Source organism: Typha latifolia, chromosome 7, assembly GCF_019914945.1.
Source record: "Typha latifolia isolate L0001 chromosome 7, TyphaL0001v2, whole genome shotgun sequence".
In the NCBI taxonomy this organism is placed as follows: Eukaryota; Viridiplantae; Streptophyta; class Magnoliopsida; order Poales; family Typhaceae; genus Typha; species Typha latifolia.
In genome coordinates, this window is record NC_133092.1 from 6,045,226 (window position 1) to 6,056,673 (window position 11,448).

Genomic DNA, 11,448 nt, shown 5'->3' on the forward strand with positions numbered 1-11,448 from the left:
CCATTTTCCAGCAGAAAGCCTGGACGCGCGGAGCGATCGACAATTTCCAGATTGCCTTCTAGCCGCCTACTTCTCCAACCTGTTGTTGCCGAAGGAACTCATAGATAGATTTTGTTGTAGGGATGCCATGCAGGCTTGGTCCCCATATCCAGCAATCCTCTAAGGAGGAGTCGCCCACGAGCTTTGAGGAGATCTCAAAAGCTATATCCACTCCCCCGGCATTTATGATACGCTCTGCTGGCCACTGTCGACTGTCCATAAGGTTAGAAACTAGAAGGTTCCCGTCAAGAAGGTCCAAGTGCATCATGATTGCTTGCCGGTTCCATGGAATAGGCGACGACCATGGTTCCAAAGCTGCCCTTGTACTACATCCATTTCCTATCAGCTTCCTGCAACCAAATTTAAGTTGGTTTGCAGTTTTCTTGATGGCACGCCAGACCCATGAACCCTTCATCGTAGAGCTATGATCCCAAAGGTCCAAATCTCCATATTTGCTGAGTAGAATTTTCACCCATGGAGAGTCAGCCTTGTTGAGAACCTTAAACACTAGCTTGCCAAGATGGGTTGTACGAGCTTGACGGAGGTTCCTAATTGCCAAACCCCTTTCCTCCCTAGGCCACGTATCTGCGACCACGACCATTTTCCCAGAGGAACTCTCTCACCTTCCTGGTGATCGCTTCAAGAACCAAATCCGACAGCCAAGTACTGCCTAACCAATATGATGGAATGGCTAGCATAGTCGAGTTGATCAACGTACGGCACCCAGCCGTGGAGAGGGTGCTTCTTTTCCACCCAGCCAGTTTCTTCTCTACCCGATCCACTATCCCTTTGTGATCCTTCACCTTGATTTTGCGCCCCGAGATAAGGACGCCTAGGTAAGTGAAGGGTAAGTGTGCAGTCTACAATCCAAATGCTGTTTAGAGTTGATTTGCTTGAGTAGGGGATATCCAGTTCGAAAGATAGCAGATTTTTGAAAATTCACCCTTTGACCAGATGGGAGTGAATATCTCTCTAAGCATTCCATGATGGTTACCACGTTGGAGGTGGTAGCCTGGACTGTTAGTAGTAAGTCATCGGCGTACAATAAGTGGGATAGCCTAGTATCACCCACTTGGAATCCTTTCAGGTCCCCTCTCAATGTTCTCTCGTTGAAGATGCTCGAAAGAGCTTGCGACACCAGAATGAAGAGGTAAGGTGACATGGGATTGCCCTGCCCGAAGACCCCGTGTGGGAAGATCCACTCCATGGGTTCGCCATTGATGAGGACGGCAAACCATGGGGAGGAAATGCATGCCTATATCCAGTTGCACCAGCGAGATGGGAATCCCATACGTTGAAGGGTACTCATGACAGCCGTCCAACTAACACAGTCATTCGCCTTCTCCATGTCTAGTTTGATCATCATCAATGGTGAACTTCTTGCCCCTGTAGCCATCGAGTGGGCGACCTCTTGTGCTGCCAGGGTGTTGTCAACGATACTCCGGCCTGCCACGAATGCCGCTTGTTTCAGACCGACCAGCTTTGGGAGCACTGTCTTCAGTACGCCCACCAGAATTCTCGCAATGATCTTGTATGTAACATTACATAATGCTATGGGACTGTAGTCTTGCACCTCAGTGGGATGGTCCTTCTTCGGCACTAGTGTGACAAAGGTATTTCCCCAGCAGCTTGGTAGGGTGGCGTTGGAGAAGAAGTGTTCAACTGCCTGAGTAAGGTCGTCACCCATTGTGTCCCAGAATTGCATGTATACCTCTGCTTGAAGTTCGTCTGGACCCGGCGCTTTCCCGCGGGGGAGATTCCATAAGGCTGTTTTAATCTCCTCAGGGGTGACCGGAGAAGTGAGAGCATGGCCTTCATCAGGTGCAAGCATCGGGAGCTGTGGCCATGGCAGGTTATCAATAGTGGTTTCCTCCTCGGCACTCCACAGCTTGGTGAAGAAGGAGATAAAGCTATCGCTTACCTCGGCTTTAGCTTGGATCCATTCTTTGGCTGGGGACATAATGCCAGGGATGTTATTTCGTCGTCGACGGATGGTAGCTGTAAGTTGGAGGAACTTTGTATTGCAATCCCCATCTTGCACCCACTTGAGTCTGGACCTCTACAGCCACTTTAAGTTGATTTTGCCTACTAAGTGCTGATTTCCTGTTGTATAGGCCTCGTAAGGATACCAATCCATCTTCATCCAAGTGGCCTTCAGCATCCAAAGATTCCAGCTTGGCTATATCCTGGTTAGTGGCGGCCAAGTTTTCTTCTAGGTTGCCTACCGCACTCCTACTCCAGCGACGTAATGCACCTTGCAGATAGAACACCTTTTGCATGAGCATTTGCATGGGGTTTCCTCGCATTGGGCGACGCCAGACTTTCTCCACAGCAAGGCGGCATCCTTCATACTCAAGCCAGTGAAGCTCGAACCGGAAAGGGCAGGCAACTCTACCAGGTGGGGGATGAATAGCTAGGAGAAGAGGGGCATGGTCTGATGCAGACCGATCGAGATGAAGAACCTTGTAGTGAGGATGAGAGCTAAGCCAGAGCGGATTTGCCAAGAAGCGATCTAGATGAATCCATATCCGACTAGAGCCCCCTTGGTTATTGCACCAGGTGAACGGTAAACCCTCATAGCCAAGATCGCAAAGCCCGATCACTTCGATAAAGGCTTTAAACTGCTTGCTTTTGGGTCCCAACTCCACTTTGTTGCAACTCTTCTTTTCATGAGTTGAAAGAAAAACGTTGAAGTCGCCACCAAGTATCCATGGGATACAGAGGGTGGATAAGGTGGTGAGCTCTTCCCGAAGAAACTTTTGGGCCTGGACATTGTTACTAGCATATACTATTGTCCACAGCCTAGTTTCGCCAGTGGGAGTCGTTAGCACCCAGTGGACAGCATAACGGCAAACCGAGAGAATGTCCACCCAGCCAAGCTTTATTTTCCACAAAACAATGATGCCACCCGATGCACCAATCGCCGGGACGGCGAACCATTGCCAGGTCCGGCCAACGGATCTGGCCACCTTCCTTGCGTCCTCCCAGCTCGTATGGGTTTCTAGGAGGATGAGCATATCCAAGTTGTGATCTCTATTCAAATCTCTACATCTATAAAGAGCTTCCCTCTTAAGGGCGCCCCTGCAGTTCCAGTATATGACTTTGATCATTTAACACCAGAGAAAAGGAGGGGGTTAAGCCGTCCTCCCTCTTTTGGCCACCGCTGGCCGCTCAGCAGCAGGGCCATCCACTTCGATGGTCTCAGTCTCTAGACGGCCTACTGGAGTGTACTCCACCATGACCATTTGAAGAGCTTCCTTGTCGGTTGCCATGGTATCCAGGGGCTCCTCGATGCTCCCTTGGCAGAGAGCTTGCTTAAGCGACATAACAGCCTCTCCATGTTTGGCCGCAAGGTTGTCTACCGCCTCCTCCGTCGACCTGAATTTGGCGGAAGCAACGCCTCCCTGGATCACATCCACAGGGTATAGCTTTGCATGCATTGGGTGGGAAACTCTAGCCTTAACAGTTTTTACGTAAGAGGATTGGGTTCCGCGTTGCATGCCAGTACCCAGTCTGATAGACAGGCCATTAATTATGGCAGAAGCTAGGCCTTGAATCGGGATTTCTACTTCAGACGTGTCCTTGCCTAGCTGCTCTCCACCTGAGCTAGACATTAATTGCCCCTCCAACGTGTCAGATTGGTCTGCCATATCCTTCTTAGATAATTGGAGAGTTTGGCTATATCCTTGATGTTGACCAGTTGATGGCCCCACCAAGTCTAATTTGCCTTTTTATTTTCCCCCAACAGAAGGGTTCACTTTCTCATGCACCATGCTAACCTTAACTGTCAGAGGTTGACGAGGTAACCCCATATCATTTGCAGATTTGCTTCCTATCTTCTGAAGATCTTCTTTTCTTTCCTTGGTATGGAGTAGCTCCTGCCTTTTGCCTACATCTCTAAAGATACCTTCTTCAGCTTTCTTATACTGTGGATGAGGCATTCCAGGTCGTTGACGAGGCGGCTCCCTCCTTGTTTCGATAGGTTTGTTTGTCGCTCTTGTGGTTCTAGGTTGAGTAGGCCCTGCCCTATTTCTGGCTTTACGTTGGACAGTGAACCATGGACCAAGCAATGGGTTCCTCTCCTCCGTTGAACCTTCATGAGGCCCGCACTCCGTCGGCTGCTCCGGCGGCATCTGATTTGGGCAAGTCTCCTTCTCTGAGTTAGAACCTGGTTGCAACGTTGGGCACATCTCCATCTTGTGGCCTAAGCGACCACAGACATAACAGAAGTTGGGAACATTTTCATATAGGCAAGTTTGTTCCACTTGGTCCTCTTTTGGTCCAAGCCACACAGCAGTCTTAAGCATGCAGCTGAGGTCTATTTCAATGCATACTCGTGCAAATCTACTTCGAGAGTGATCAAGAGTTGTCTCGTCAACCCTCAAAGGTTTGCCAAAGAATGCAGCCAGTTGGACTAAAGCATCCAACTCCCAGTATTCTTTGGGAAGGTTGCGAAGTTGGATCCAGACAGGAGCTGTCGTGAACGCTGTCGGCGATGGCCTGAAGTTGTTTCTCCATGGGATGAGGTTTAGCACCTTCCCTAGGATTGTCCAAGGGCCCATGGTAAGGGCATAGTCTAGGTCTTCTTGTTTCTCAAACCTGAACACATAAAATCCCTCCTCCATATCCGAGACTGAGAATCCTTCGATGCCATTCCATAGTTTGGCGAGAATGCTCTTGAGTTTTGTCAGCGGTAGACCCCTACCTAGGAACCTACCAAATAGAGATAGTTTCCACTGAGCTCTACACTTCTCTAGAGTCTCTGGGTCTATTACCACCGAGTCTTCAAGGCTAGACTTGATCTTTGCCATCACCTCTTCTGGAATATGTCCCACCTTGGATGCAGGACTTTGCCTACCCGCGCAGCTACCGAAGCCCACAATTTTGGAGGTTGCTGCTTCGACGTGCGAGTAGACTTCGATGAGGAGGCTCGCCGAAGGAGAGCATCTTCCCCCTCGTCTCGCCCAACCATCTAAGTTTTAGCTGGTTTGGCTGGCAAATAATTAAAAGATTTAAATAGAAAAGAAGGTTATTTACTCAATTGCATGGGCCAATACATTTTTGGGAAGTTTGATGAGCAACCGGATTGACGAGGCCCGGTTCGCTTTGGAAGTTTGGGCTTGCTTCACGGAGATGGTCAAAGCATCTCGATTGATCTAGATTGGTTGAACCAGAGGTGGAAATCTGACCAAAAGATGAAATCAACTATGGCGGCAATGATACGAGGAATCTGGAAGGAGCATAACCAAAGAATTTTCCAGAGTAAGTGCTTGACTTAGGCTAGTAAACAACCGTGCTAGCTCAGAAATATATGAAGGATAATGAAAGTCGATGACGCCAGAAGAATGTAACTATTAAAATATGTTGGGATTGCCTTCAGTTATTGTTGATGGCTCATTCAAGGTAGGAGATTATCACGGCGGAGCCGGATTCATCATCCGAGATGAGAATGGCCTCCTTTTTTAGGCGGCAGCGAAACGAACTATAGCAGATTCTGTTGGCTACATTGAGGTCTGGGCACTACAAGTTGGGCTAAGAGAAACATGTGGGAGATTGGAATAGGTGATGCACTATTAGTAATTAGAATTTTCCAAAGTGAGGACAACTGTCCGAGTCCGTGGCGCCTAGTGGGGCAGTTCATAACTGCTTCACTATGTTGACGTCCTTCAAGAGGATCAAGTTCCTCTATATTTATAAGGAACGGAACAGAGCGGCCGATTGGTTAGGTAAACTTGAAAGACTATCATCCTTGGGGAGACAGCAGAGTAATTCGAATAGGATCCCCTTGGAGTTGGTGACCATTTGTATTATGAAAGAACGGGCAATGAATTGGGCCATGATGTAAACTTTAGGCGAGTTTTCAGCTCCTTCTAATAAAAAAATAAATTGACAAGATCCGTAGGACCCATTGGTCTACTGTAGTAGGCAAGGCTCATGGGCCCAATGGTTATAATTACTAGAACATTGTGGGTCAATTGTTGTGTGAGACTTACTTCAGTTTCAGTGCACTTGTGTATTACATGTTGATTGGGAAAGAACTCATGTTGCCTTAATTCTTAAAGTTCCGAACTCTGTAGTTGTGAAAGAATTTAGATATGTCTCTTTGTAATGTGATTTATATATTGTTAGCTATTGTAATAGATTTAGTAATACTCCTAAGTGCATGAATCTGTTAAGTAGATTGGGGAACAACTGAACAAGTATCAATTCCATAAGTATTTGTTTAAGAATTATGAATATTTAGAAATTTTAAAAATAATTTTAACCTAGTTAGAGCATGTGATTTTGGTTTGAGATTTAATTCCCTTTTTTTTTAAAATCTACCAATTTGAATAACTTAAAGATTGGAAACCGCTATCATATACATAAAAATTAGCCTCTTATGCTTCTATCAATCTTTTGCATATTCTATAATCATTAGAAAATAAATATACCCTAAAAATTGGATAATTTAGCAAGAAACTTAATGCAATTTTTTTAGTTCTATCTCAAATTAAGTCATAAATGATCCTAGCATTCATATTGTGAAGGAATCCTTCCAAGATCAACTTGAATCTAAGTAGATTTAAGAGTTAAATTACATATATTTTAATTTATTTATACATTAAATAAAGCATAGGATAAATGTATATTTATGTGAGACATAATCCATCTAAACCAATACATCTCAATTAATCGAAAAATCGGGCATGAAATTAAAGGTGCAAAACAAAGTAGAAACTTAAGAGAGCGACTCTAAGCAACTTTAGACTAAAACCCTCTAAGAGAAGGTGCTCAAAAACTTGCATACGACTTTTTTGTAATAAAATTACGGTTTACACACTATATTTTTACTATTTATAAATCGAGCCTTATGATTTACATATGAAAAGTAGATTTTCATATCTTTTAATTCATATATATAGCTCAATACTTAATTCCTCTTGGACAAATTATTGAAGTTGATCTTTATTTTTTCTTAAATGAAAAGAAAATTTCATAGTAATTTCCAGACCGAGAAGAAGTTGCAGAAAAATAAATATCTTTTTGTAAATTGGCAAATGTGATCAAAATAATTATTTTATGTTTAGATATCATGTGATGAGCATATGCATAAGTTGAGTATCAGGTTCTCATGCATATACAGTATTTTTAGATTTATTATACCTTATCTAAAAGAGGTATAGAAGAATTAAAAAACAAATTACTTGGAGCCATCTTTGATTATTTTGGAGAGTCTCTAATTGAACAATCCTGAGTGTTATTGAGATTAAAAATCTATCACGGGAATTATCATAGAATCTAGCTAGCAAAATTTGGGTGTTATTATTATTATTTTCAATAAGCAAGGGTTTGGAAAATTGGGCTTAGGATTTATATATAGCTTTTTCAAATTGATATTAGAGTGAGACTCTTATTATAGAGAGAGATTTTCTAGGCAATAGATTTTCATAGAGATAGTCAATCTTTTTTTTAGGAATGTTATTATCTAAAAGGTTCTAAGCCAAAGTTACTACCATTGCAGAGAGTAAGGACATTGATTAAATAAAAATTGAACAACTTGTGAAAAAGTTATAAATCTTTGAGTCTACTCTTTTCAAACCTTAAAATTAATCTAAAGTTATATAAGAACTGAAAATTACTCTAAAATTAATCCAAAGTTGATGGCCTTGTTTATAAATGGATTTAATAAGTTATATAAGAACTGAAAATTTTGAGAAGAAAAATTTTTTTGAAAAGAAGAAAAATGTTGAGGTTCAAACTCTAGGGTAGGCAATCATGGTTCAAATAAATAAATAAATAAATAAGAATCAAAAAAGAAAAAAAATCAATATTTTGAATGTGAGGATTTTAGACATATTGCTTAGGAATGTACAAATTGTCTGAAAATGAAAGGTAAAGCTATAAATGCTATTTGGGATGAACTGAGATGCATATCTACTAGTTAGACTTGTGATTCTATAGTCTAAATGAATAAGATTTGGATCGTTCTAATAGAGATGATTCAAAACTGTAAAAATCTATAATAAACTATATTAGAAGTCATATAAGTTGAAGAAACAAATGTCAAATTTTGACAAAGCTTAAAGGAGTGAAATTGGAAAGAATCAAATTGAAGAAAAGTACAAAAAAAGAGCTTGAAAAAGTGATCAAGATTACTTATAGATTGAGGAACTCACAAGCAAATGAAAGGAACCTAAAATTGAACAAAAATTGTTGTCTAAAGAAATAACCTTTTTGAAGAAGCAAAACTAAAATTAATGAGATTTTGGATGCCCAAATTCTAAGCAAAGATAGATATGATTTAGGTTATGCAGCAAATACCAAAAATAATAAGATTATGTTTATTTCTACAAGATTCAAGAAGCAGGAAGAAGGAAAAATAAAGTTAGACACTTCCAATAGAACCATTAAAAAGGCTCCAAAGAACAACTACTTACCTTCATGGTGAGCCCTATCTAAAGAGAGATACACTCTAAATATTTATTTTTGAAACCTAAATTTCAATCGTACTTACTTTCATTGCTCCATAGTAGGCATATTAGATATAAATATAAATTGTTGCACAAACTAGACATGCATTCATTTATGGGTTTAGAACTAAATCCAGTAATCTTAGGTGCTATGTAAGTCATACAACCCTAAAAGCTTTATATTCTAAGATGTGGTATCTAAATTCTTAGCACATGTTAGGGGATAGACCATTATTTACTATTTTAGAAGATTATGAAGGTGACTTTTGGAGATGGAAATACTAGTTTACTGTTTCAAATACAATTTCTATTTAGGGTGGAACAAAGAACAAATTCGAGGGAGATACAGAGACTCATTTAGCTAAATTTATTAGTTTGTTTCTATTCGGTTTTGGTTTATATTAGGATTTTTTTTATTTTATTCTCTATAAGTATGGTTTTATAGCTTATATCTTAGGCATACTTTAGAATTAAATAAATTTATCTTCTTCAATCTTTATGTCTCTCTTCCTCTAACTTTCTCCCTATTATCTAGTAAATCATTTTCTTCCTTCTTGCACTTCTCTTAGCGACTTTCACCTTCACCATGATGGTACTCTTTCTCACCGTATGCAACCCTATAAAAGCCATTGGCATGAGTATAAGTTAACTATAACTTTCAACAATCTATTGCATCCATAAGTCACCACCATTATTGTAACAACCTAAAACTTAAAAAAAAATTAATTCTGTTATGGGCACGACGTTTCAGCCAGCATCATGCCCATGCAAAAGGGAGTTGCATGAGGGTGCCACGCACCCCTAGCGTCGTCGCAGCCATCCGGCTACGGCCAGCTAGCTGTGAGGGCCCCAGCGTCGCCGCAGCCGTCGTCAACCCCCCCCCCCCCCCAACCACCTCTCTCTCTCTTTCTTTCCCCCTCTACCGACATTAGCTTGCAACCGTTGCCGCCGCCTCGACTGACGCAGTGAGCCTCCTCTCTCTCTCTCTCTCTCTCTCTCTCTCTCCCCCACTCGCTTGCACTCTTGGGCTCGGGCTCACCGAAGCCGAGCCACCGGCGAGAGGTTGGCTGCGGGCTGGCCACCAGCTGCCAGTTCCCTTCCCGCCGGCGCCAAGTCCTCCTCCTCTTTTCCTTTCTTCCTCTCTTCTTCTTCTTCCTTCTTTCTTCTTTCTCTTTCTTCTTTTTCTTTCTTCCTTCTTCTATTCTTCTTCTCTCTTAGCTCATTCTTCTGCTTCTGCAACAGTGCTGGGCTAAGCCCAGCACTGGTGACATTGCTTTTATTATCTATTTTATTTTATGTTTATTTATTTATTTAATTAGGTATTAATTTCTCAATTAATGCAGATAAATTATTTAGATATTAATTATGTTCATAATATATATATATATATTCTTCAACATGATGATTATTAATTTTAATTAGTATAATCAATGATTAATTAGGTTATAACTATTACATATAAATATAGATAATACTTTTATTTATTTATTTATTTATATTAGATTTATGCATTTTAAGTAATTTTAACAATTTATTGTATATTATTGTGTGTAGAATAAGATACTTAGTCTTGTTAATTTATTTATTTATTTATTATTTTGTGTAAATACTATATATAATTTTTGATTAATCAAAATAGACTAAGAATTATAAATTTATTATAAAATAGATCTTATCTATACTTATATCTTATTTATAATTATTTAGCTTTTACTTTATAATTATATATTTAGAATATTATAAATAAAAAGAAACAAACCTTTCTCCTTATATTATAACTAGCATTTTATGATAATAATATAATTTAGTATTTGAATTGTATCTATAATATAGACCTAGTTATGTAATTAAAAATAAAAGAGAAGTGATTCTAAACCTAATAAATAGTTATATTTTACTTGAATTAATTCTAATTAGATAAATGACTAACTTCATGGTACTTAAATATTTTCAAACCCCGAACCCCCTCATGTGAGACCCCGTGAACCCTAACGATGAGTTGATGTTTGACTAACAGACATGAGAGATGCATGATTCGTGTCTTCTTATCAGACTGTGAGTAGTCTTATCTCCTAGACGTCTTTCTCAAATTATGATATATTATATATTATGTACATGCATATTTTGTCCTCCAGCATGATTATATGACTTTATATAAAGATGATTTCAGTCAAGCATATTTTATCATGCATTTGATTAAGCTGATCTGGGATATGAGTACATTGGTGATATATAGAGATGATTGAAGATGATTATACTATTATGGTTTTATGTTGGGATAATCTCTATCATAAGTATGCATGCGATAGACTAGCAGGAGTATGCATGTGTTAGATACATGGTTGAAGTCTACATTACATTATTTTTCTCTTGGCTTCTTTACCACCTAAATTCTTGAGTTGCATGATCTATTACAGTACTGGATAAATGCATAGGATCTATAATGTATAGAAAATTATAAAAATACATGTGTATGTGATGTGATGTGATAGCTAGAACAGTATCTGGTCCAGACTAGTACTGGACATACTCTTAGCGTATGGCAGAGTATGGTGATGGCTGCTGATTGTACTCTTAGCGTATGACAGAGTACAATTATCATTGATATACCCTTAGCATATGGCAGGGTATGATTACTTTCTTCTGAGATACCCTTAGCGTATGATAGGGTATGATTTATCTCCAAAGATATTCTTAGTGTATGACAGGATATGCTCTGAGCTTGTGGCATAATGTGTATCGAGTTTGGGGCCGGGTACTGTAGTTCAGCATGATGGATGGTATTCAGAGTTGAGACAGATGATTATGATAGTGAGAGATATGTTGATTATATCTGGCTCTGACATATACAATTATCTAGTAGTTGGCATGCATCATGCATCATCATTGATGTGATTAGTATTATTGAATCGTGATTGTTATATATCATATGTTATTATATTCAGTGATGTTATAG